Source organism: Ambystoma mexicanum, chromosome 10 (assembly GCF_040938575.1).
Source record: "Ambystoma mexicanum isolate Mex_15411 chromosome 10, UKY_AmexF1_1, whole genome shotgun sequence".
Classification (NCBI taxonomy): domain Eukaryota; kingdom Metazoa; phylum Chordata; class Amphibia; order Caudata; family Ambystomatidae; genus Ambystoma; species Ambystoma mexicanum.
In genome coordinates this window covers 947,095,181-947,116,842 of record NC_090932.1, presented here as the reverse complement: position 1 = coordinate 947,116,842, position 21,662 = coordinate 947,095,181, and the positions used below count along the sequence as shown (strand labels likewise).

The following is a 21,662-nucleotide window of genomic DNA, read 5'->3' as shown; positions in this document are numbered from 1 at the left end:
CCCTTTAGCAAGCCTGTCCCCAGCAGAAAACGACAGATTACCATGGTACTAAACCCTGCTTTCCATTTTTGGTCGATATCCAGCAACTACTTGCAGAATCGCCAAAGGGGCAACACGACATTTGTGCCCAAGTGGTTCATGGGCAATCAGGGAAACTGCCGACTCTCTCCCCAGGTACTTAGCGAACATTTGTCTTAACTGAGTGCTGAAGAGAGAAATAGAGTATTGTGTATTCATTTTTCTAAAGAATTCACTGCTAGCCTTCTAGAGATTTCGCCAAAAGTGCATTGGTACAATGAAATAGAGTGGCGTGACAGGTAAAACTTGATTTTCTACTAGAACCATTGATAACCTAAACAACACAATGTGAAGTTGTACATACGTGCGCCCAGTTGTTTCCAAGATTGTTTGAAAACGCACGCAGCGAGAAAGCGTGTATTGAATCCGAGCTTTTGCTCAAACAAAGAATGCCTGTCTGAAACACCAGTGCTGCAGATCAAACATCGCGAGGCCAGTTGAAAGAGAAACAGGTCAGGCAGGCTCAGGTGATTCAGGAAGCAGGATGCAAATTATTCACTCAAGAAAGTTGGTGTTGTGTTTCAGGACTACAGTAATCGTTAGGGGGTGAAGACTTGCGCGGAAACGTCCTCAACGTGGAACTGCCTCGCTTCTTTTAATCGATATGAAAAAAAACAGTGGGGAGGAAGCCATTTAGTTGATACACTGCTGCAAGGTAAGCTTAAACACTATTAACTTGTTTCAAACCAAGTGTTCCGTGCCAGCCAGTGCCACCTGCGATTTTTGTTTTGCTTTCAGCAGCGTGCGTTCTTGGTGTCAGAGAGAAAACACCGCTAATTGCAAATGTGTCAGGCACCTGCAAACAAAAAAGCTACGTGTTTGCTGGAATGGAGGACTATTCTGTGTTTAGAATAGCAACAAAAAAAATAGCTGGAACTGTATTTTCGGGTTGACACAGCTGAACGTGTGCCCCTGCTCACAAGCAGAATCTCTTCTCCTTGGCCGTTTGAAACCCTTTACGAGTTCAAGCAGCACGATTCATTCACATAAACTCAATATTCTGGTGTACACTGACCTTTTCTGTGAGAGTGCACATCTTCAACGTGTTGCTGTTATGACACACGATGTGGGTGCTAGGCATGCATTCAAATTATATTCCCGTTGTTTTATTGATACTAAGTAACAAGGTAGCAATCCCCAGTGACATGGTATGGTGTAATTAAGGCGTAAAGAACCAGCTTTTTCTGTTTTTTTACGGATGCAGTATTTTTGGAACATTTAATTTACTGCTAAATGTATTTTAATTTTGCAAGATTTCACAAATTTTGTGAAATCAAAGACATTGTGTGGACAATGAAGTTGCTGAAACCCTAAATTCCCAATTACGCCAACATGCCATATGTGCCATAAAGCCAGCAGGGCGGGAAATAGTGTGCAGTAACATCAACTAAGTTGTATTTTACTCCACAAAAATGAAGGGGAGTTTAACTACTGCTTTCATTGTAATGCCAAACAAGAAAAAAACAAAATAATAATAAAGTGAGTCATAACAGCGATACAGCTGAATTTCAGAAGCAGAAAACCTTCTCCTAAAACTCAGACCATTCTAGTGATGTAAACTCTGTGTTTGTAGTAGTGGGTAACTCATGACAATGATTGACAGACGTACAGATTACGTTAGGTAATCCGCATTGCACAGGACCCCCTCCCTTACTACAGTACTCCCAATGTGAGAATTAAATTCTACCCAGAAACCATTCAAATAATGTCTTACTCTATCTCTGTGGAACTTAATTTCCGCCCATGTTTCTCTCACCTTGGGTATTCTGTATTGGTCTCCAGGTCTGGGCTCCTCTTGTCATAACCCATCCTCTTAAAGTCACGACACCAACATGCAAGGTCGCGGAAGGACACAAGTATAGTGAAAAAGGAGGCAGTCTTTTATAATGGTGATTAGCACATCTAACATATAACCTGTGCATTACTCAAGGACATCTACTGTTTTTGCATTCATCTCTATATGAGAATGTACCCAAGAAAGCACTGTTGTGTAAATATGGAAGTGCAGCAGTGCCCATAATAATATTAGTCCAAAGAATGTCATCTATGGAGGAATTAGTACACTCCTCGTAAACATGTGATATAAAAAAATGTCTGTTGTATAGTCAACACAAAAGAGCATAGTAGGGAGGTACTTAATGCTGTAGTACCAGAACAGATCTGGATGGGCCCACATCACTCAGGTCCTGGGCGGAGAGCTATCAGCTAATGACTGGTGGAAGACACCAGCAGCAATTTGGTTGTATGGCCTGGAATCTAATGATATCTTGGGGATGATTGGGAACAGCAAGGCCTCTAGAGAACCGGGCCCTGATGGGATTTGTAGCTCCCTCATAAAATGTGAACTGGTATCATGGTCCTTGGCATTACACTGCCGGTTCAAATGCATAGAGAAGCTACAGATGATATGTAGCTCATGGCGGGACAGTATAATTGTGCCTATACTAAAAAAGGGAAGACATGAGGATCCCAAAAATTATTGCCTCCTCACTATGCTAGATGTGCCGTCAAATATATTTGCGTAGGCACTATTGAAAGACCTTGAGGCATGGACGATCAATGCTAACATTATTTCCCTAAATCAAACTGGTTTCTGAAAAATTTGAGTACGAACATGAACATCCTTGCCTTAGCCATCATAGTGCAGCAGGCAGAAATAAGGAAACGCCTAGTGTATGCAGAGTGTATTGATTTTAGCACAGCATTGGACATGGTGGACCATATAAGGTTGTGACATAAATTGGAAAGCAACCACATACCGCCGGGGTTATTAAAAATGCTTTCCCTGCTATACTTACAAACCATGGTTAAAATCAGGTTGGATAATCATGGTAGCACTACAGCATGGATATCCACGTCCAAGGGCCTGAAACAGGGATGAACACTGGCACCCATGTGCTTAAATCTATATTTGACAGACCTGGGCGAGGCTGCGAGGAATTTGTCTGCTATCCCTCCCAAGTTAGGATCACTACTGATGCAGTGATCTGGATATGCGGAGAACCTGGTAATCTTAGACCTGACACCAGGTGGTCTACAAGCAAAACTGAACAAACAAGCAGTGTATGCGGAGGAAAAGTCCCTGGTGATAAATATCACAAAAAATAAATCATGATATTCGACTCTGGGAGAAGGAAAAGAAAACACAAACCTGGGAGGGTAATGTCAAAGGTTTGAACGTGGTTCACTCCTATAAATATCTGGGAATACACCTGAACAGAAAACTAAGCAGCATTACCCATTTTGAAGAAATCATTCTTAAAACTGATGCCACATTAGGGGGTCTTCGCTCCTTTGCGCCGAAGGGAAGGGGGTACTTGATTGGTACACTGATCCAACTGTATCAGTCCAAGGTTACTTTGTTGGTACTTTATGGTGCCGAAGTTTGGGCGACTTCAATACTGGAAGAGCTGGCCAAATTGGAAAGATGCCTATTAAAAAGTCTACTGCGGCTATATAGGCACACAGAGAGTAAGAGGATCCACCTGGAATTTAACATCTCCCCCTTAGTTTCTAGGGTAATAATGTGCTGTCTAACTTCTTTGTAGAAACTCAATAGTGCACCGGCAGATATCCTATTGGCTCGGAAGGTCGATGCCTATTCCTCACGTGCAACCTTAATAATAACTAGCATAGTGGGAAACATGTTCAATCTGGCTAAAAAGTGGTTAATACTGGCACTGGCGCATACACTAAATATGCCTCTTCCACTATTTAAAAAGACCATGAAGAGCACAGTAGCAAGGCATGACCTGTCACAAACCATGGTTAATCTGTACACAAAAAACACAGCTAAAGAATGTGTGCTGTACATTTCCATCAGAGGGAAAACACCCACCTATGTTGAGCAATTCATTCGTAATTACTTAATATGGAATACATGCATCCAAAACAGCTAAAACTGGGGAAATTGAAGATGCCTGGCACCGGTCTTCTAGAGCTAATAGGGACTGTCAACTATGTGGCACGTATGAACTCGAAACATACACCTGCCTGTGAGTACAGTTCTCTGAATAAACTAAGGGGGGAATCAAGGTGAGCAGATTGGATGGTGGATGATATATTGGGTAATACATTGTGGAGCGAATTTATGAGTGGCAATAATCACGCTTGTATTATTTATCTTACCTTGCTATGGAGAAACGTTGAGGAAATGTTTAAAATTTTAATGTGACAGTCTGAATATGTAAAAGTATATGGCAATGTTAGTTGTTTTCTATTGTGTAAAGTTGAATAAAAAAATTTAAAAAAAATCAGGTCCTGGCAGTGCACTACCAAAACTCCCCCCACAAAAAGAAAACACTGCAGAAATACTGTGTTGGGGATAATCCACTGCCACAGTGCAGACCACTTACACAAACCACTATATTGATTGTCTCTCAGTTCCCAGTCCAGTGCTGGACTTGCAGCCTTTCATATTGGGGGATGGGAAGATAGATTGTACTGTGGAAACGCTGAGTCTAGTACTTTAATCTGTGCACCTTGTCCCATTGCATGCACTGGACTTTCAGACTTTAATTGAATCAGCCAGCTGGGATATAGCATAGGGAACATTTTCCTACTGTGTCTTCTATATCTCTCAGCCTCCTTGCCATATGCTGAAACCATGTTCAAGTCTTGATGTAGTGGGCTTGTTCTGTGATCCCCACAATCTGCAAATATTAATCTAAATAGAGTTCCAGAAAATATTGGAATGCTTGTTTAATTAATAGCCACAGTCAATAACTCTCTTACTTGTCACTTTCGTGCTACACAAACAATGCTATTATCATACTGATAACTATTGTTTTCTCAAAGAAGAATATTCGGGGCTTTAAGACACAAACAGCCATGTTGAATTTCATTCACACACAGGTAATACGTTGCTCTGTAACCATCAACCCCCTGGTAGTCTATATTCTAGATTGTGGTAGATTGTTTTTGAAAGAATGCCTACAGAGTACACCTGAGGAATGTCTCCCACCCATAAATACTATTGGAACGATTTCCCATGTTGTTTCGAATGATGCCCCTTGTTATATCTCAGTAACCATTGAATGTATGAAGATGATCTGACAATGTGTTGATGAACTAGAATTATGAGAATGATCATCAGCAAATACTCTGTTGAATATTATTTTGATGTGTGAGAAAGTGATATTATGTTATGGTCTGCTATGAGTACACATATAGCACCCATCTAAATTCCATCTTACTTTGCAGTGGTGTAGGATGGCTGAATTGTGTATTCTGATTTGGCCCATTTGTTCCATTATTGGGGTGAAACAAAACTGGATTTGCTGCTAATTGGTATGAGGTGAGGGTTTCATGCATTATTAGTGACTAGGTCTACTAGAACCTAAAATCACTGGGGTGAATCATATGGCCGTCTCCATCAGTTTGTGAATAGGCAATAAAATACACAAGTACCAGGTCAACTGAGCTCCTCAAAATCGTTCATTTTAAATAGCAGATTGCAAAGCAGAGACACTGCTGCATTGTATATGCATCATTTGCCAGTGCCAAAAGGCCTTTCATTGCAAAGCATCTGAAAGACTATCCAAAATATGGCTGACAACAAGGAGACATCCTCTGCATTTATCCCTTCTCCTAAAATGTTAAAGTAGCCATAATCCCCCGCATTTGGGAGTGGAACAGACCTCCAGGCTCAGCCACAATGAGGGCCATTACAGGAGAAGTCCACATTTGAGCGGGTGGTTTAACAGCATTAGCATTCGGGCATGTCGCTCAGTGCTAATAGTGTCCTCTGTAAAAGTTAAACAAATATTCCCTTTGAGAAACGGATGTGCACAGGAGTTTGATCATTCCTCACTTGGAAGGATGTTTTGTACCAAAATGGCCACTGTAAATGAGCAAGAGGGGCTCGGCAGAGGGCCGTGTTTCATTGTCAATGATTGCTTGGCAGGGGGGAAACATTGAGAAATTGTGAGTGGGTGAGTACTGGTTGAAGTGGCAATAGTACCATGGGAGATGGCAGAGGGGTTGCATCTGAAGATAAAGCTGACTAGGAATCCCAACAGCTTCCTCTGAATACTTGTTTATAGTGGTGAATCCAGTCTGAAGTTGGAGGAAGCTGATTGGATGGCTCTGCTGTGGGCTATTGGTGGCTGCAAGGCAGGATAGCGGTCCCGTTGCATCACCCCACAAATCAAGGAGGAATATTGGACTGTCAGTAGCAGGATTGGTTGATAAGATGACAATGCACAACCTGTTATTGGACTCTTGCATGAGTATTTATTTTTTAACACCTTGGTCAAAAAATGAACACAAAATGGCAATAAGGGGAAGGTAAGGACACACATTTTCGTCTGATTATTTATTTTACTTTTATAGCGCTTCATGCAAAACAACTTAACACAAATTAATTAATTGGTACAAAATAATGAAAGGATGACAAACAATAAATAGAGAAATAACCTAAAAGAATTAGAGCTAAAGAATACGAATTCAGAAAGAAAATGGTTTAATGAACCATATAAAACAGCAAGTAATGACAGTCCAGAAATACATACAATTAATCAGACAAATGTTAGGTCACCTCCACACAAACACACATATTAAAGTGGATAGGGGCGCAACCTAAAAGGTTGAATATGTTACAAAGCACACATAGAATCACCATTCTAGATGGTAAATAGATTTTACCATGAACTCAAGAGTCTGATCAAATAGTCAAAGTAGAAGAGTAGCTCCCCTGAGTACAACAGTGTTGTCAGTCAGGCATGGTTACATAAAATGCTCCCGGAATAATGTCCTAAATAGGCAGAACATATAGCACAGCAAAACCATCTTCCCAACACCCCATGCCAAAGTTTAACCCCTGCCTGCAGGCAATGACCCAGCTAAGTTACAAATGGTACAGAGCCACCCAGTAGCCATCAATGGAAGTTCACCTTCAGTTCATAGCCACACGAGCAATGCATTGTATATATATATATATTTGCCCAAATATGCTGTGGCATGCATGACTTAGCTGACATGATTTTGGGGAACAGTGTATTTTTTCAAGCCTTTATAAACCCACCATAATTTTGTTTGTGTTTTATAAATATACCCTAAGCTATACTGCACTGCTGAACCCTAATAAGGGTGAAAGATGTATGCAGTTGTCTGCATTCTTGAGAGCTCTCTATCATTGCTTTTGGGCAGTAGCTGCCATATAGTTAAGGCAAAACCTGTTTATATTGACTTGTCCCAAAATTCTATTACTGGTAGCCTTTGACTCATTGGATGTATTTGGATGAAAATATCCAACACAAATCTGTGAACCAGGCTCCCCAAACTGGAAATCTTGGTGAACACTTATTAAATGGTTTAAAATGTACAAAGAAAAGAAAATGCAACACTGTTTTCGGCCCACTGCCGTTCATTTTCCCATAGAGATCAAAGTGCTTTCATTGAACACCAGCAGCACGACAACTGCTTGATGGATGTACTCTAAATAAAAGTTGGGCAAAACATGTTACAGATGTGCCTTTTGTTGTTTCGGTGCAAATTTGACCAGTAGTATTTAACATATTCAACACATGGTACATTAAAGGATAGAAGATTTTCAGAAATGAAGAGCTGTCTTTTATTTGGCTAGCTATGCTCCCACGGTTGTTCTCATGCAAGGATGTCCAATGAAAATTGTTTGCAATGATATTTGGAGAACTAAAAACAGTGGATGTATATATAGTTGCAGGTGTGAAGGATGAAAGAGGATCACAGATGCAGTGGGTGAGTTAGAAGTAGACTGTGAATCCTGTTTGGAGCAGAATGTTATTGTTTTACTTCGGGAATCTCACAAGATTCCCAAGGTAATGTAAAAATCAGAGCTTGGAAAATAAAATGCATCAGAGGAACTGAGAGTGAAAGGGTGTAATTCAAAAGGGTTAGGGAGGAAATACAAAAGGGAGAGTGGTGAAAGGACCTAGAAAAGTGGGAGGGGACTGGTGGTGAGTGCTAATGGGATTCGGGAAGAATTGTACATTTTTTAGCATGTTCCCATTAGCGTGGAAATCTACAGATGCTGCTTTACTACTGTAATTGGCATTCTACGGATCACCACAGGAAGCATCACTGGGAATGTTTACCATGGAAATAGACCTTGCTATTGATGGAGGCATGCTTACATAATGTGACACATCATCATGGGAAAAGAAGAGGGGAACAACCTGGTGTGGGGCGGGAGTTGGCCAATAGCCTATGTACTTCATGGCATTGGCCATAGCCTTTTTAATATAGTCAAAGGTTGGATCTGGTTACTTGCCAGGTAGAGGATATGGGTCTTTTTTAGAAATTGGTGAAACATACTGTGGGCACAGCCGAAGGCCATGGCAAGTGGCAACATCACAGTCTTTCTTAATAACTGGTGTAACAAAGACAGTGGGCACTGGTCAATGCCTATACCCACATCCCTAGTCAGGCTATGGCCATTGGAGCCTGAGGCCACTGGCTTTCTTTTATTTTTCTGTTTTGCACTGCAACCATAACGTCCCTTTCACAACATTTTCTTCTCCGAATTGGAATGTTTTTTATTGCAGAACCTTTTTTAATTAGAGCAACATAACCATAACATCCCTTTAACACAGATTCTTCATTGAATTTAAACGGTTTTTATTGGAGCAACATAACAATAACGTTCCTTTAATAACGTTGTTTCACAGAATTGTAATGTTTTTTTATTGTAACTTAACCATAACATCCCTTTAAAAAAGATTTGTCACTGAATTTCAACGGTTGCTAAAGAAGTGTCATGATGTTCTATATATATTATTAATAATTCCACTTTCAACATATATGAAAGAGCAATATTTCTCCTTAGACAAGCAGGTTGTTTGCCGAGCATAATGACGTGTTAATTTCAGCTGCAAATCATGTGTGAATTTTCTAGGGCATGAGGCTCAATCATAACCCCAGCCCCATCAAGCCACCCACATTAACCACTTCACCAAGCTTGAAACTTGGTGCAGATCCCACTATACCATACAACATTGGACCATGGGCCAATGTCCATGGCTTGTGGCCCTGGCCCATGTCCACACAATCTGGGGAATGAGCATCAGAGATGTTGTCGTCGCAAAGCAGCTCGAAATAGAGACCGGACCTGGCCTGCAGCTCAGCCCATTGGCCACTATGGACCAATTCTGGGACCAGGGCCTCCTTTCATGACTTGCACCCATTGTCATTGGCCACACTCCTTGGGTCATGGGATTCTGCCATGTTGTCTTACCCACGAATCTACTTGCATTAAACATTGGTTGTGGCCTGTAGCGTGGCAGAGTGGCCACTATTCCTCATTCGTGGTACCTAGGACCACTATTCATGACTTGCGGTCATGGCTAGTGGCAACAATTCCTGCTAGCCATCTCAGAGTGGCCATTGGGTACTGCTGGAGGCCAGGCTCAGTGCCCACTTTAATCCCCTGGTGGCCACTGGCCATTGCCACAGACCATTCCTCACGCATCAGTTATTTCACTATTTGTTTGTACCTACATTTTGGCACTTTTAAAAATCTAAAAAACAGGATGCATCAACCCCATATTTTCAAAAGCATACTTTCGGGACCTAGCTGAAGCTCCTCTCTGAAGTTTCCAGCAGTTCGGGCTTCAGCAGCAAGCGCTTTTTTCCCCCATTCAAGTCTATCTGGACTTTGAACATTTTGGGACCCTCTCTACAACTTTTACCAAACCCTCCCCCCTTTAAGGAAACTGCACAGAAGTTTGAAGAAAAGGAAATCAGAGTCAGGTGTATATTTTTGTTTGCAATTTTGTTCCGATTCGGATGTTGCCAAAATGATAAGCCACATGAAAACATTAGCTCTTCCTCTGGGAAAATAAATGTAACCTTAAATACATAGGTGGCCATAGGTTGCACAGCAGGGGCTACAAAGTTAAGGTGGCTTTAGCTGAATTTCAGCCGTTTTTTTGTGTTAAGTTCTAACCTTAACTTCCCTGCAACTAAAGTTTTTTCCTTGATTATCGTTTTTATTTACCATGTATTGCTCACCTCAACGTCCGGCAAATAACGTTTTTTCCGTTAATTTCCAAGGTTTTGTTATGACATTGCTTTTTCCACACCACTTGGCCATGGCCAGTGGCCACAGCCTTTAGCTATGAACACTGTATATATTAGAATACTACCAGACCACTATCCAAGGCTTTTGGCCATGGCCACTGTATATTTTACAAAACTACCAGACCACCAGCCACAGCCTTCAGCAAAGACTCTCGGAACAATTAAAATTGACCTTGCTTAGCTACTGTTGTGTCTCACTGCTTTCCCATTACAACTTCTTGACTTACTGTGCTTACACGCACACCTTTGTCATTGGGTTATGCTAGATATGTATGTCTTCCATCATCACGTTCTTATTCATTGAAGAAAAATGAAGCAACGCTACATTTTTCTACCCGGATTTTGTTACAAGCACAATAACATTTACTGATATTAACCTCTTGTGTATGTCGCAGGCTACTGCATTAGCAAACATTTATGAATTTCAAAAGGACTTTTGGGGACGATTGAATATAGCCCTGCATTCTTTTCACGTTCATGGTGTTACCTAAACTTGGATGTAAGCATTAAATCATATGTTATATTTAATTGGCTGTAAATACAATGAACTACAACCTTATAAATCTCAACTCTATGTTGCACTACAACTTGCCTGGCAGAGGATTGACCTCTCCCTTGCACTATCCAAACAACCTGCTTTAAGACATAGATAATGCTTAGATCAAAGTGCTCTTTTGAAAAAAGAGAGAATGAAAATAATCGAATGCATGTTAATTAAAATGCTACTGGTTTCTAAAACCGGTATTGGCAAATAGTGATCATTTCAATTAAATGAAGGCACTGACTTAGGAATCTGGTCCTCGTGTCTCTTTTGCTCTTCACCTACATTTGAAACTAGATGTGGGATACTTACGATGCCAAACCTAATTAGCATTGTCTTGTTGGCGTTGGGCAAGTACAAACCCAAGGCTCGTGAATCATTTTACAAAAACCAAAGCAAAGACTCTGTGTGTCTTGGGGTTAATGTACCTAGTCGTGAGAACCATGGCTCTTTTCTTATGTTCCATAGGTAAAGCCACATGCAATAATGCTAAAATAGTGATCTGTGAACTTTGAATATGTATCCAGAATCCAGATGATCTGGATTGGTGTCACATGTTGGGTCACATACAAATCTACAGAAGAAGGGAAGCTTGTTGTTAAGTGCTGTATTACTCCCCTACATCTCTCCACAGGCCCGTTATGTGAAGGTATAAGTCTCTTCTTCCTCCAGTAGGCACATCAGACAGGAAAGTGGTGTGATAGCCCTGTGAAATAAGAAGCACCATGGAGGTAAGACTCTGTTCGTATCCCGTGGTCCAGTAATGCTTAAGTATTAAAACCTAGGCATTAGAATGATGGAGCTTCTACAAGCTCAAAAGGTATGTTTTCAAATGTCCTGTATTAAGTTGACTGCCACCTTTTGACCATCGGGTGATTGTGATTTCTTATGAATTTTACCAGGAAACCGGAATTAAGGACATTTCAGTTAGCATGTGTGGTTTTTAGTGTATCCTCTAAAATGGTTAGCCTGCGTTCAATGGGCAAGCAAGGCATCAGTTTCCCACCTGACCTATTTCCATGTAGGCAAAAGGGGTTAAATAGATTGTTTAGGCCCAAATATTGACAACAATGAGAACTCTGTTATCTGGAAAATGTTCAAGATTGTGTGTTAAACATAGGGATATACCATGCCTCACTGCTTCACACCTCACTCCATAACATTATTTGTGAAGCCTTGCTGGCCCTCATAGTGCCTTCCCTGGGGATTGGGCAGATCCTTTGCCATCTAGCCTAGAACAGCTGGATTGTGTAATGAAATGCATTTGCCTATCTTTTCTTACTGAGGACGCCAGCATTGTGTATGTCAGAAAGAAAACAGTCAATTATTACATCTACGTGGAAATCCTCACTGACCCTCCCCATGATCACTAGGTGCATGCAATGAATCGTGATTGTGAATGCTGCTTGGCAAGGACTTCCCATAATATCAACAACCACTTCATACACCTCAGCCATCAGTAGCAATGATGAAAACCAATGGAGTGACAACATAAAGGGCTGCATTAAGGATAAGAAGTTCCTAAGCAGGGAATGTATATGTGACAATTAGAGGATGGTCAAGTGGTATTTTTTTATTTTTTTTTATTTTTTGTGTTTAATTGTATTACAATTTTTACAAATTCTGTCCAGATTTTTCATGTCTTTATTTGTTGTTTCTCGTTGTGACTGTTGTGTAGTTTTCTGTTTGTTACAGAGTTTGGAGCTTTCGTTTATTGTTTTTTTCCCTCTAGCTTCAATTTTTCCAAAAAGTTCGCTGTTGCCACAGTCAAAGATGTGGAATTGCCACACATTAGCATGTTCCACCAAGTTTCTTCGTTTGCCGTTAGGTGCCGAGCTCTGAGTGGATTAAGATAGATAGTTCGCAGCTTTTTTGTTCCTGAACAATGATGGAGGAGATGGCGTAATGTTTCGTTTTCCATCATCTCACAATATCGATAGTTTTTAGTAGTCGACTGTTTTCTTCGAAAAAGAATCTCATTGGTTTTCAGTAAATTCAGCCTTGCTCTCAAAAAAGTTGTTCTCAATCGTTTGTCTGGAAACTTTTTTAAGTAGTTTCTGACCTCATCTATTTTTTGGGTGTTCATTATGTGATGTGTGGAAGTTGTGAGATCTTCTGCTTTGTCTGAAGTCTCAATCCAGTCTTGTATTTTAAGTTTTCTCTTTATTTTTCCAGGGATCCTTTCTATATCCCATTCAGAACATCCGATTTTAGCCACCTGTTCCAACAGTCTGCTGTACCAACTTGTTAACATTGGGTTTTTTTCGCTCCTCATCTCTTGGAGTATGATCTCCAGAATTTTTGGTCTAGGGTGCCTTATGATTTTAACCAGGAATAATAGGCTGTTTCTCGCCACCATGGATTCCAATGATTGAAGGCTCAGTTCACGTCGGATAATTGCAACAGGAGTGGAGTTTGGAAGTCGTAGCACTCTACGCCAAAATGTACCTTCAAGTTTAGCCCATAGAGTCTTTCGGCAGATGTAACATAGCTTCTGCTCCATAGGTCAGAGTTGGACAGACCTTTGCTCTGTAGAAGTTTATTAAAGGAAGAATTGAAAATTTCCCAAATTTTCTATCCAACGATATTGCCTGTGCTGCTAAGGTTTTTGTTTTGGCGATGAGATGTTCTTGCATCGTTTTATCGATTTTACTGGACGAGAGTTTCACCCCTAAGTAAGTACAGTTTTTACCTGTTTCCAGTTTCTCAGAATTTGCGAACCATTGCAATCTTTTTTTTGGTCTTGTTGGTTTTTCTAAGATCAAGATTTTTGTTTTTGATGTATTAAGTTCTAGGTCGTTTTTTTTCAAGTAGGCTGTGAGACTGTCTATTTGTCTCTGGAGTCCAATTGCTGTTTGGTCAAGCAGTAGAATGTCATCTGCATAGAGCAGTCTTGTCACCTTTGAATCGCCTATTTGTGGTGGAAATGATCGAGTGTCATTTTCAGAATCTGCTATGGCGGCCATGTAGGCCTTGTACAGCGCCGGCGCCAGAGGGCAGCCTTGTTTCACACCTCTGGCCGTTTTCATGTTTTCAGACATCCAGCCTGCTTTGTTGAGCCGGATTTTAATCGACGTTTCACTGTATAGCTCTTTCACTGGATCAAGAATGGATGGTGGACATTTTTGTTTCTCCAGTTTTCTCCACAGTTTATTCCTATTCACGCGGTCAAAAGCTTGGACCAAATCAATTGAAGCAATGAATATTGATGGATGCCCCTCAAAGACTTTTGATTTTAATATACTGATCAGCATAATGTTTACTGATGTTCCCAAGTTCTTTTCAAATCCTGATTGGAAGGGGTCAGTTGTTTTTGCCTCTTTTTGCCATATCTGAAATTCATCCAACAACAGGGATCCGAAAAGTTTGCCGAGCACGTCTAATAGTGCAATCGGCCTGTAATTTCTCGGATCGTCCCTTGGGCCCTTTTTATAAAATGGGACAATGTTTGCTGTCTTCCACGTATCAGGGATGGTTTTCGAAATCCTTGATCTTCCGAAGATTTCTGATATTAGTGGAGCCCAAATTTCTGCATCCTGTTTCAAGTGGGCGTTGGAGATGCCATCTGGGCCAGGGGCACGGGAGTTGTTCAAATTCTTAATCTTTGAGCATACTATCCAGGTTGCGTCATCTTGGGTAGTCGCTGTTGCTTTTTCTGGGATATGATCTTTGTATAGGTCAGTATAATGTTCACTCCATTTTTTTTCTGCAACACTGTTTATAGTTCTTGTGTCCGTAGGCAAGGTTTTGTGTTTTATGATTGCCCAAAAATCTCGTGAGTTTTTTTTACAGACTGCTCTCAGCATGTTCTCTGCATCCACTTGATTTAATTTCCAGCGTGTCGATTGTATCCACGATTTGTACAGTCTTTTAGTTTTGGATGCCAAGTCTACGTTTGTCTGTGTTGGGTTTGTTCGTGCAAGCCGAGTAGCCTTTCTTAGATTTGATTTCTTTAACCTCAGTTCTTCATTGTAAATATGTAAATGTGTTTTGTCATCTGCTCGTATGCGTCGTGGGTGTAGATAAGGGATCAAAAGAGGGCTGTAATCCAGTTTTACTTTTGAAGTGTTTGAGGTTTTTTGTCCATTATAAGCTGCCGTGATAGAAATTATGCTTTCTGTTGTAATTTTCAATTGGTTTCCTTGTTGGTTTAGTTCCAGGTTTTTTGTCATTATCACCGGCATCCTTTTTTTTGCTGGCCACATTGCAGTTAGTAGATTGTGGTCACTCGCCGTGGTTTTCACTATCTTGAAACTTCTGGTTGAGAGATATAGCTCTTTTGAGGCAAAGATTTAATCAATTGTGCTTCTTCTGCCAGCACTTTCCCATGTTGGAATTCTGGATTTGGCCGGTTCTAGGGAATTTAGATTGTACAGATCCCACGATTCCATCAGTTTTGTCCATGCTACACCTCTCGCTATTGATTGTGCATGGCCCGTGTTATGAGTTGTCCTTTCCATCTCAAATGCAGGGCAGGTGGCATTTAGGTCGCCACATATCAAGGTGTGGTCCATGTCGTACCTCTCAGTTGCATCTGTTAGAATTTTCTCCACGTTATTTATGAAACTCTTGGTCTTTGTCACCGTCGGATTACAATAGACGTTTAGTAGTAGGATAAGGTCCTGCTTGAGTTTTTTTTGCGTAGAGTCTTCTTTATTCCATTCTAACAGTGTTGCCTGAATTGTCAGAGATGATATCAGGTTGTGAACTATTCTGAGAGCACCACCACTTTTTACAGCTGTCAACAGGCCTGAGGTAGGACATCCTCTTTCTCCTTTTTGTTGCGGAGAGAGTAATACTTCAAAGCCATCCAGGCTCGGCTGAGATAGTAACCAGGTCTCCTGTAAACTTATCAGGTCAAATAGGCCAAGGTTCACATCTCCTGAATAAGTCAGGTGGATGTGGCCTCTTGTGTTCCATGAGCCAATAATGATGTTTTGGTCTGGTTCTTCAGCCGCGTGATGCTCTTTTAACGTCTCTCCATCTAAGTTGTCAGAGGGACGATTTGGTTGCTATTTCCTCACATATCTTGTCAACGCCGAAGGGATCCATGCCCATTTATTAAAGTTCTTTTCTGTCTTTTTCGTCTGCATCTGCGTTGAGACATTTCCATAGGTGGTGCGTTTTTCTTGTTCTCTGGTGATCTGTGTAAGAAGCGGACCTTTAGGCTTTCTTGGAGATGGTCTTTGTGATTTCGTGTCATTTTTTGTCCAGCTATCTTGGGAAAGAGAGTTTTCTCTGGTCTTTGCTCTTTCCTTGTCATTTTTCTTCTTTGAACCACTTTGATCTAATGTTTCTCGTGATTTACGACGATCCTCTGATTCTTTTCGCTCATCTTTTTCCAATGTTAGATTGAATTTTCTCTTTGTTCTAGATCGTCTTTCAGTTATAGCTGTTATCTGTGAGGTTTTTCTTGTTTCTTTTTCATTTGTCTCATATCTGCGTTTTACTCTTGAATTGTGCACATCGTCTCTTCTATGTCCTCTTTCTTCTGCTGTAGTTTCTCTTAAGGTATACCCTCTTTTGACTAGGTCTCCTGCCACAGATAACAGGAGTTTTTTTACTGTATAAGATGTAATATGCAGGAAGATGCTGTCTGTCCGGGCTTTGTGTGCAAACTCCACTATGTTTAAATCCACACTTTTAATTTGATCTCCTATGTGCACTTTTTGTAGTAGCCTCATAGTTGCTTTTCTATTTAGTAAGATCTTTTCCCCATTTTTGTCACTTTTTTCTAATTTCAAGGTACGTGATGAGTTACTTTTGTGAGTGAAAATTGTTGATGTCCGAGTGGGGTTTAACTGTATGGAGTAGTCCAATGGTCTTCTGTTTATTCTGGTTTTTCTTTCTGAGTGTCTGTCACTTGAGCTATTTCTTTATCTTCTTTCGAATCGGTTTTCTGGTGTTTCTGCACTTATTCTCTATGAGGATGTTTCTGTTTTATTTTGTCTTGCATTTTGATTGTGTTGAGAATATTGTTTATGACGGGTTCCACTATTCGGTGTGTTATCAGCCCTTTCGTCCTCATGTTTTTCCTTTTTAGTCTTTTTAGGGCGATCCTTATCACTTTCGTATTTGGTTTTGTTTATCTTTGTGTTAGCCAATGGGAACAACGTTTTCCTTTCTGGAGTTATCTGACTTCTTCTATATCTTAGGTCGTCTGTTTTATACTTCTCTTTTCCAGGTGCCTTTGATTGTGTCGGCTTATTTGTAACTCTTGGATCTGTTCTTGGGGAAGTATCTTCCACAAAGGACACCTTTCTTTTCTTTCCACTTGGGTGGGGTATCTCCGACTCTGAGTTTTCGATCGAATATGTACTTAGGTCTGCCAAATCAAGCAAACTCTCCTCCACATGTTTATGTGTTGATTTTGTTTTTGTTTCTTTTAGTTCACTTTCTGCTATTTTAGTTTTTTGGTCAGTCCCAGCTATCCACTTGGACATGCATAAGTTTACATTTTTTTCTATGCATTGTTTATCCTCTGCAGTTGGTCCTTTTGCACTTAGTTTTACTTTTTGGCATGAGCTATTTTTTGTGGTCTTCTTTCTTTGAGATTGATGGTCATTCTCATTTGGGTCCCTCATCGACTGGTTTTCTTTGTATTCCTCTTTTAAGTCTTTTTCAATTTTCTTTAGGTTCGTTTCTTTTTTCTCTTTGGTTTTAGTCGGTCTCCAGTTTATTTTTGTTGTGGTTTCTGTTTGTTCATCTTCGTACCCATTTTTCTTATTTTCAATCTGGTCGGTTTGAGAACTAGAGGATACTGCTTTTTGTTTTAAATTGGAACACCTCCATTTTGTCCGTCATGGTGCCTTGCTCCTTTGAGGATGCCTTCCATGCCTCTAAGGCTGTTATGTATCCTTCCAAGTGTGTTAGCTTCATATTGCAAGCTGCTAATAATGAAGTATGGTCTTTAATGTCTCATTTATTGTTTCGTATAATTTCCCGAAAGGTGCGAGTGCGATGGTCACAGCTGACATAACAGGTAAAATGTCCACCTTATTGACGGGTGAGTTTTTTTCTTTTTTCAATGGGGTTTCACTTTCCAATTTCGCTTTGTGTGGCGTGGGAAACAGGAATCGTATGGCATCTGCCGAGACATCTAGTTTTTTGTGTAGCGGCGGGTGGGTCCAGCCCGGGGTATTCTCTCTGTGTTTTAGCATTTTTTTGTAATTCAATATTGCCTCTGCCAGTTTTATTTCTTCTTGGTTCCACAGCTGGGTTTGTTTTGGCTTCGTAGAGCTGTCTGAATTTTTTTCCTCTTTCTCGATTTTATTTTCATTGAGTACAATCTCGATGTTATTTTCCCCTGAATTAGCTGGTTGTGTAAGCACCGGATTTTCATTTTCGTTATTTGTTATCTTTATTTTTTCTCTGTCCTTGTTGTTTTCTCCCATCTGGTAGGAGTTTGGTTTGCCTTCTTGTTTATTTTCTTTGTCCTTTTCTGATATTACTGTTTGCAATGTTGAATTTTTCTTATCTTCCTCAAAAACCTGTAGTCTGTTCTCTTTAGTTCCACTATCTGTACCAATTTTAATTGTTTCTGGCTTTTGACGTGAGGGGAGTTGGCTTGGATGCCAACGTATATGCGATTGTAAAACTCCCCCCTCTGATGACTTTTCTAACTTTGGTGAGAATATTTTGTTTCTTTGAGGGGATGGTGGAATTCCTGCCAGAATTTCTAAATCGGAAAGTTCAAAACGATTTACTATAGGAGGCTTCCCTAATTTTTCAAAGAATCTTCCATTTGGGTTTTTATACGGGAGTGTTGATTTTCCCGTTTTTTTCATTTGTAGTTTTGGTGGTAGTCTGTTATTAGGAGTCGATGAATTAGTTGGATTGTATTTATTGGCTCCTTGTCTTTTTGTTTGTTGATCCATTAGAAATTTGTTTTCTTTATTGTCAGGAAATGTTTGTACTTCATTTTCTTTCCTGTTGTCCTCAAATAGGTGTTTTATTTCTGTTTTGTGAGGATCCTCTTCTTGAGTTTCTGAATGCGAGTAGGTGTGTGTTTTAGCCCAGTTGTGTTCCCTCAGAATATTTAATTCTTCCATATCTCCCATTTCTTGTTCCTCCGAGTATGATAGAGTGATGTTTTGACAGCTAGTGTCTCTACACTCTGATTGATTCCATACCGGGCTGGGTAAATCGGATCGCACTGTCACTGGATGGACCTCACTTTTGCATATTTGTAGAACGAGCCTCTTGTTTATCTTTGTCGCTTTATTGTCTGTGAGCTCTCTTGAGTCCTTTATAATCTTTTGTGTATGGCCCGTTGCGTTGAGTTTGTTTGTATCTTTACACTCCTTCAGTGCGCCACCAGAGGGTGTCTCCTCAGCCCGCACGGTGTCGGGCCCGCAAGCTCCGTTCCCCAAGAGCTCCGCGCTCAGCCCTGAAACCACCCGTGCAGGCTCCACGCCCATGTCCGTGTCCTTGTGTTCTTTCGTTGCAGCCTCTTCGGATGTCTCCTCCTCCTGCACGGTGGCGGGCCCGCGGGCTCCGCTCCCCAAGAGCTCCGCGCTCAGCCCTAGAACCACATGTGCCGGATCCGCCTCATTTCCTCTCGCCTCCTCTCCCTTCTCATCGCGATCTCTTGCTCGACCACCGCTGGCCCCCTTGACTGAGCCCAGCCCATCAAGAACAGGCGACGGCGGAGCCAACCTCGGTCTCTCTAGGAATCCTTCGCCTCCTTCGTCGCCGGCCTCACCCCATGGAGACTGAGACGGCGGACACCCCCTCCGGAGCCCACGCCCCTCCAAGATCAGCGGCCGCTCACATCCGACGCATCCCAGCTCAGGATCAACTTCTTCTCTCCAAGGTGAGTCATATTGGTGAGGGGACCTGAGGGGGGGTATACGAGGAGAGGCTGTGCTGTTACCTGAGTTTGCGGTCTCTGTTGCTTTGTTTGTTGATTTATTTTGATTTTCTCTCGACGCTGATTCTTTTGTTTTTTTACGCCGCTCCTTAACATGCGGCCCATTTCTTCGTATTCATTTGGCCGAGGCTTATTAGCCCCAATGATATCCTCCATGTTGCCACAGTCACCAATACTTTAGATGTTTTTTTCTTAGGAGGTGAATTAGTAGTGATCGGGCAAAGTCGATAGGATAGAGGCCAGTACTTTTGTTTTAATCCTCTTTTGGGTTTATAGGCATAGTCTTTGCGCAGTTACGCAGTGGACAGTGCGCCAGTAGCCGGACTGCCGGACTGCCAGACTGCACCTCCTCGCAGCTCTCCGCGGCCACTCCGCGGCTAAAATGGGTTTTTAAACCCTGTAGCAATGAACACTGTAGACAGACTTCCACAGCAAACTGGAAAAAACAGGAAAAAAGAGATCAGAGTTTCCTGCCAGACTGCACCTCCTCGCAGCTCTCCGCGGCCGCTCCGCGGCCAAAATGGGTTTTTAAACCCTGTAGCAATGAACACTGTAGACAGACTTCCACAGCAAACTGGTGTCAGAATCCGGGGTAGTTGAACTCGTAACGTAGCCAAAGAGTTCTTACTTCCAATGTATCCCTCTGTGTGAGGGATCCAAGGTGAGTCATATTGGTGAGGGGACCTGAGGGGGGTATAGGAGGAGAGGCTGTGCTGTTACCTGAGTTTGCGGTCTCTGTTACTTTGTTTGTTGATTTTCACTCGACGCTGATTCTTTTGTTTTTTGTACGCCGCTCCTTAACACGCGACCCATTTCTTCGTATTCATTTGGCCGAGGCTTATTAGCCCCAATGATATCCTCCATGATGCCACAGTCACCAATACTTTAGATGTTTTTTTCTTAGGAGGTGAATTAGTAGTGATCGGGCAAAGTCGATAGGATAGAGGCCAGTACTTTTGTCTGTTCTGTGTGTGTGATTTAGGCACTTTGTTTTAATCCTCTTTTGGGTTGATGGGCATAGTCTTTGTGCAGTTACGCAGTGGACAGTGCGCCAGTAGCCGGACTGCCGGACTGCCAGACTGCACCTCCTCGCAGATCTCCGCGGCCGCGGCCAAAATGGGTTTTTAAACCCTGTAGCAATGAACACTGTAGACAGACTTCCACAGCAAACTGGAAAAAACAGGAAAAAAGAGATCAGAGTTTCCTGCCAGACTGCACCTCCTCGCAGCGCTCCGCGGCCGCTCCGCGGCCAAAATGGGTTTTTAAACCCTGTAGCAATGAACACTGTAGACAGACCTCCACAGAAAACTGGTGTCAGAATCCGGGGTAGTTGAACTCGTAACGTAGCCAAAGAGTTCTTACTTCCAATGTATCCCTCTGTGTGAGCGGCTCCTCTGGACGTGCCCCTCAGTGGTATTTCAAAATTGTTATTTATAAAGGAGGTATAAGCTGTCCGAATGCCCACCATCACTGCTACTGGAATTGGTGTAGGAGCCAATATCTAAGAGTATTGTTAGATCTGTCAGATGCTACATATATGTAAGGGAGCCACTTGCATGTGGTTAATCAGGAAATGTAAAGGCTTGGGTGTTCAATGGTTGGAAACCAGGAAGAAGGGAAGGGAGTCTTCAATATACCTGTAACATCAATTGCATCAACATTTCTAGCATAGGCAAAGAAAGAAATTGTCACAAATGTATCATGCATATATACGGCTGAGGCATCATTGTCATGACCACTAACACAATAGCCACCACAGATGCAGCACCACTTTTGCAGAAGAGACCAGGAAGGAAGCGAGCCCCAGCAACCATCTGATGAGGTTGATATTCCAATAACAATGACACGACTGGCACATGCTCCTAGCAATGAGTCAAAAATAAGACTCTCCCAAACAGGATAGCCATAATAGGATATGGATCCAGTGCCATCTGACAATGATTTACATGGAACATGTGAAAGAGGGATACCGTGTAAATCATCAGTACCAACAAAACATAACCTGGGAGGAGACATGCCTCCAACAGATTCTTATCAGGTACAGCTAAACTACATATTTTCTAAGTTGGAAGGGTACGGGCACCGGGCATGTAATGATGCACCTTAAACATC

At 41.6% G+C, this 21,662-nt stretch overlaps 1 protein-coding gene across 2 annotated transcripts in view; it reads left to right on the top strand.

Annotated features, from left to right (window-relative positions):
• Positions 1 to 564: 564 nt before the first annotated feature.
• Positions 565 to 21,662, top strand: part of NAALADL2 (N-acetylated alpha-linked acidic dipeptidase like 2) — a 4,115,865-nt gene continuing 4,094,767 nt past the window's right edge. For both annotated transcript variants that reach the window (XM_069618713.1, XM_069618714.1), the window contains exon 1: positions 565 to 733. The gene's annotated coding sequence lies outside the window, so the exon portion shown is untranslated. The remainder of the gene's footprint in view (positions 734 to 21,662) is intronic.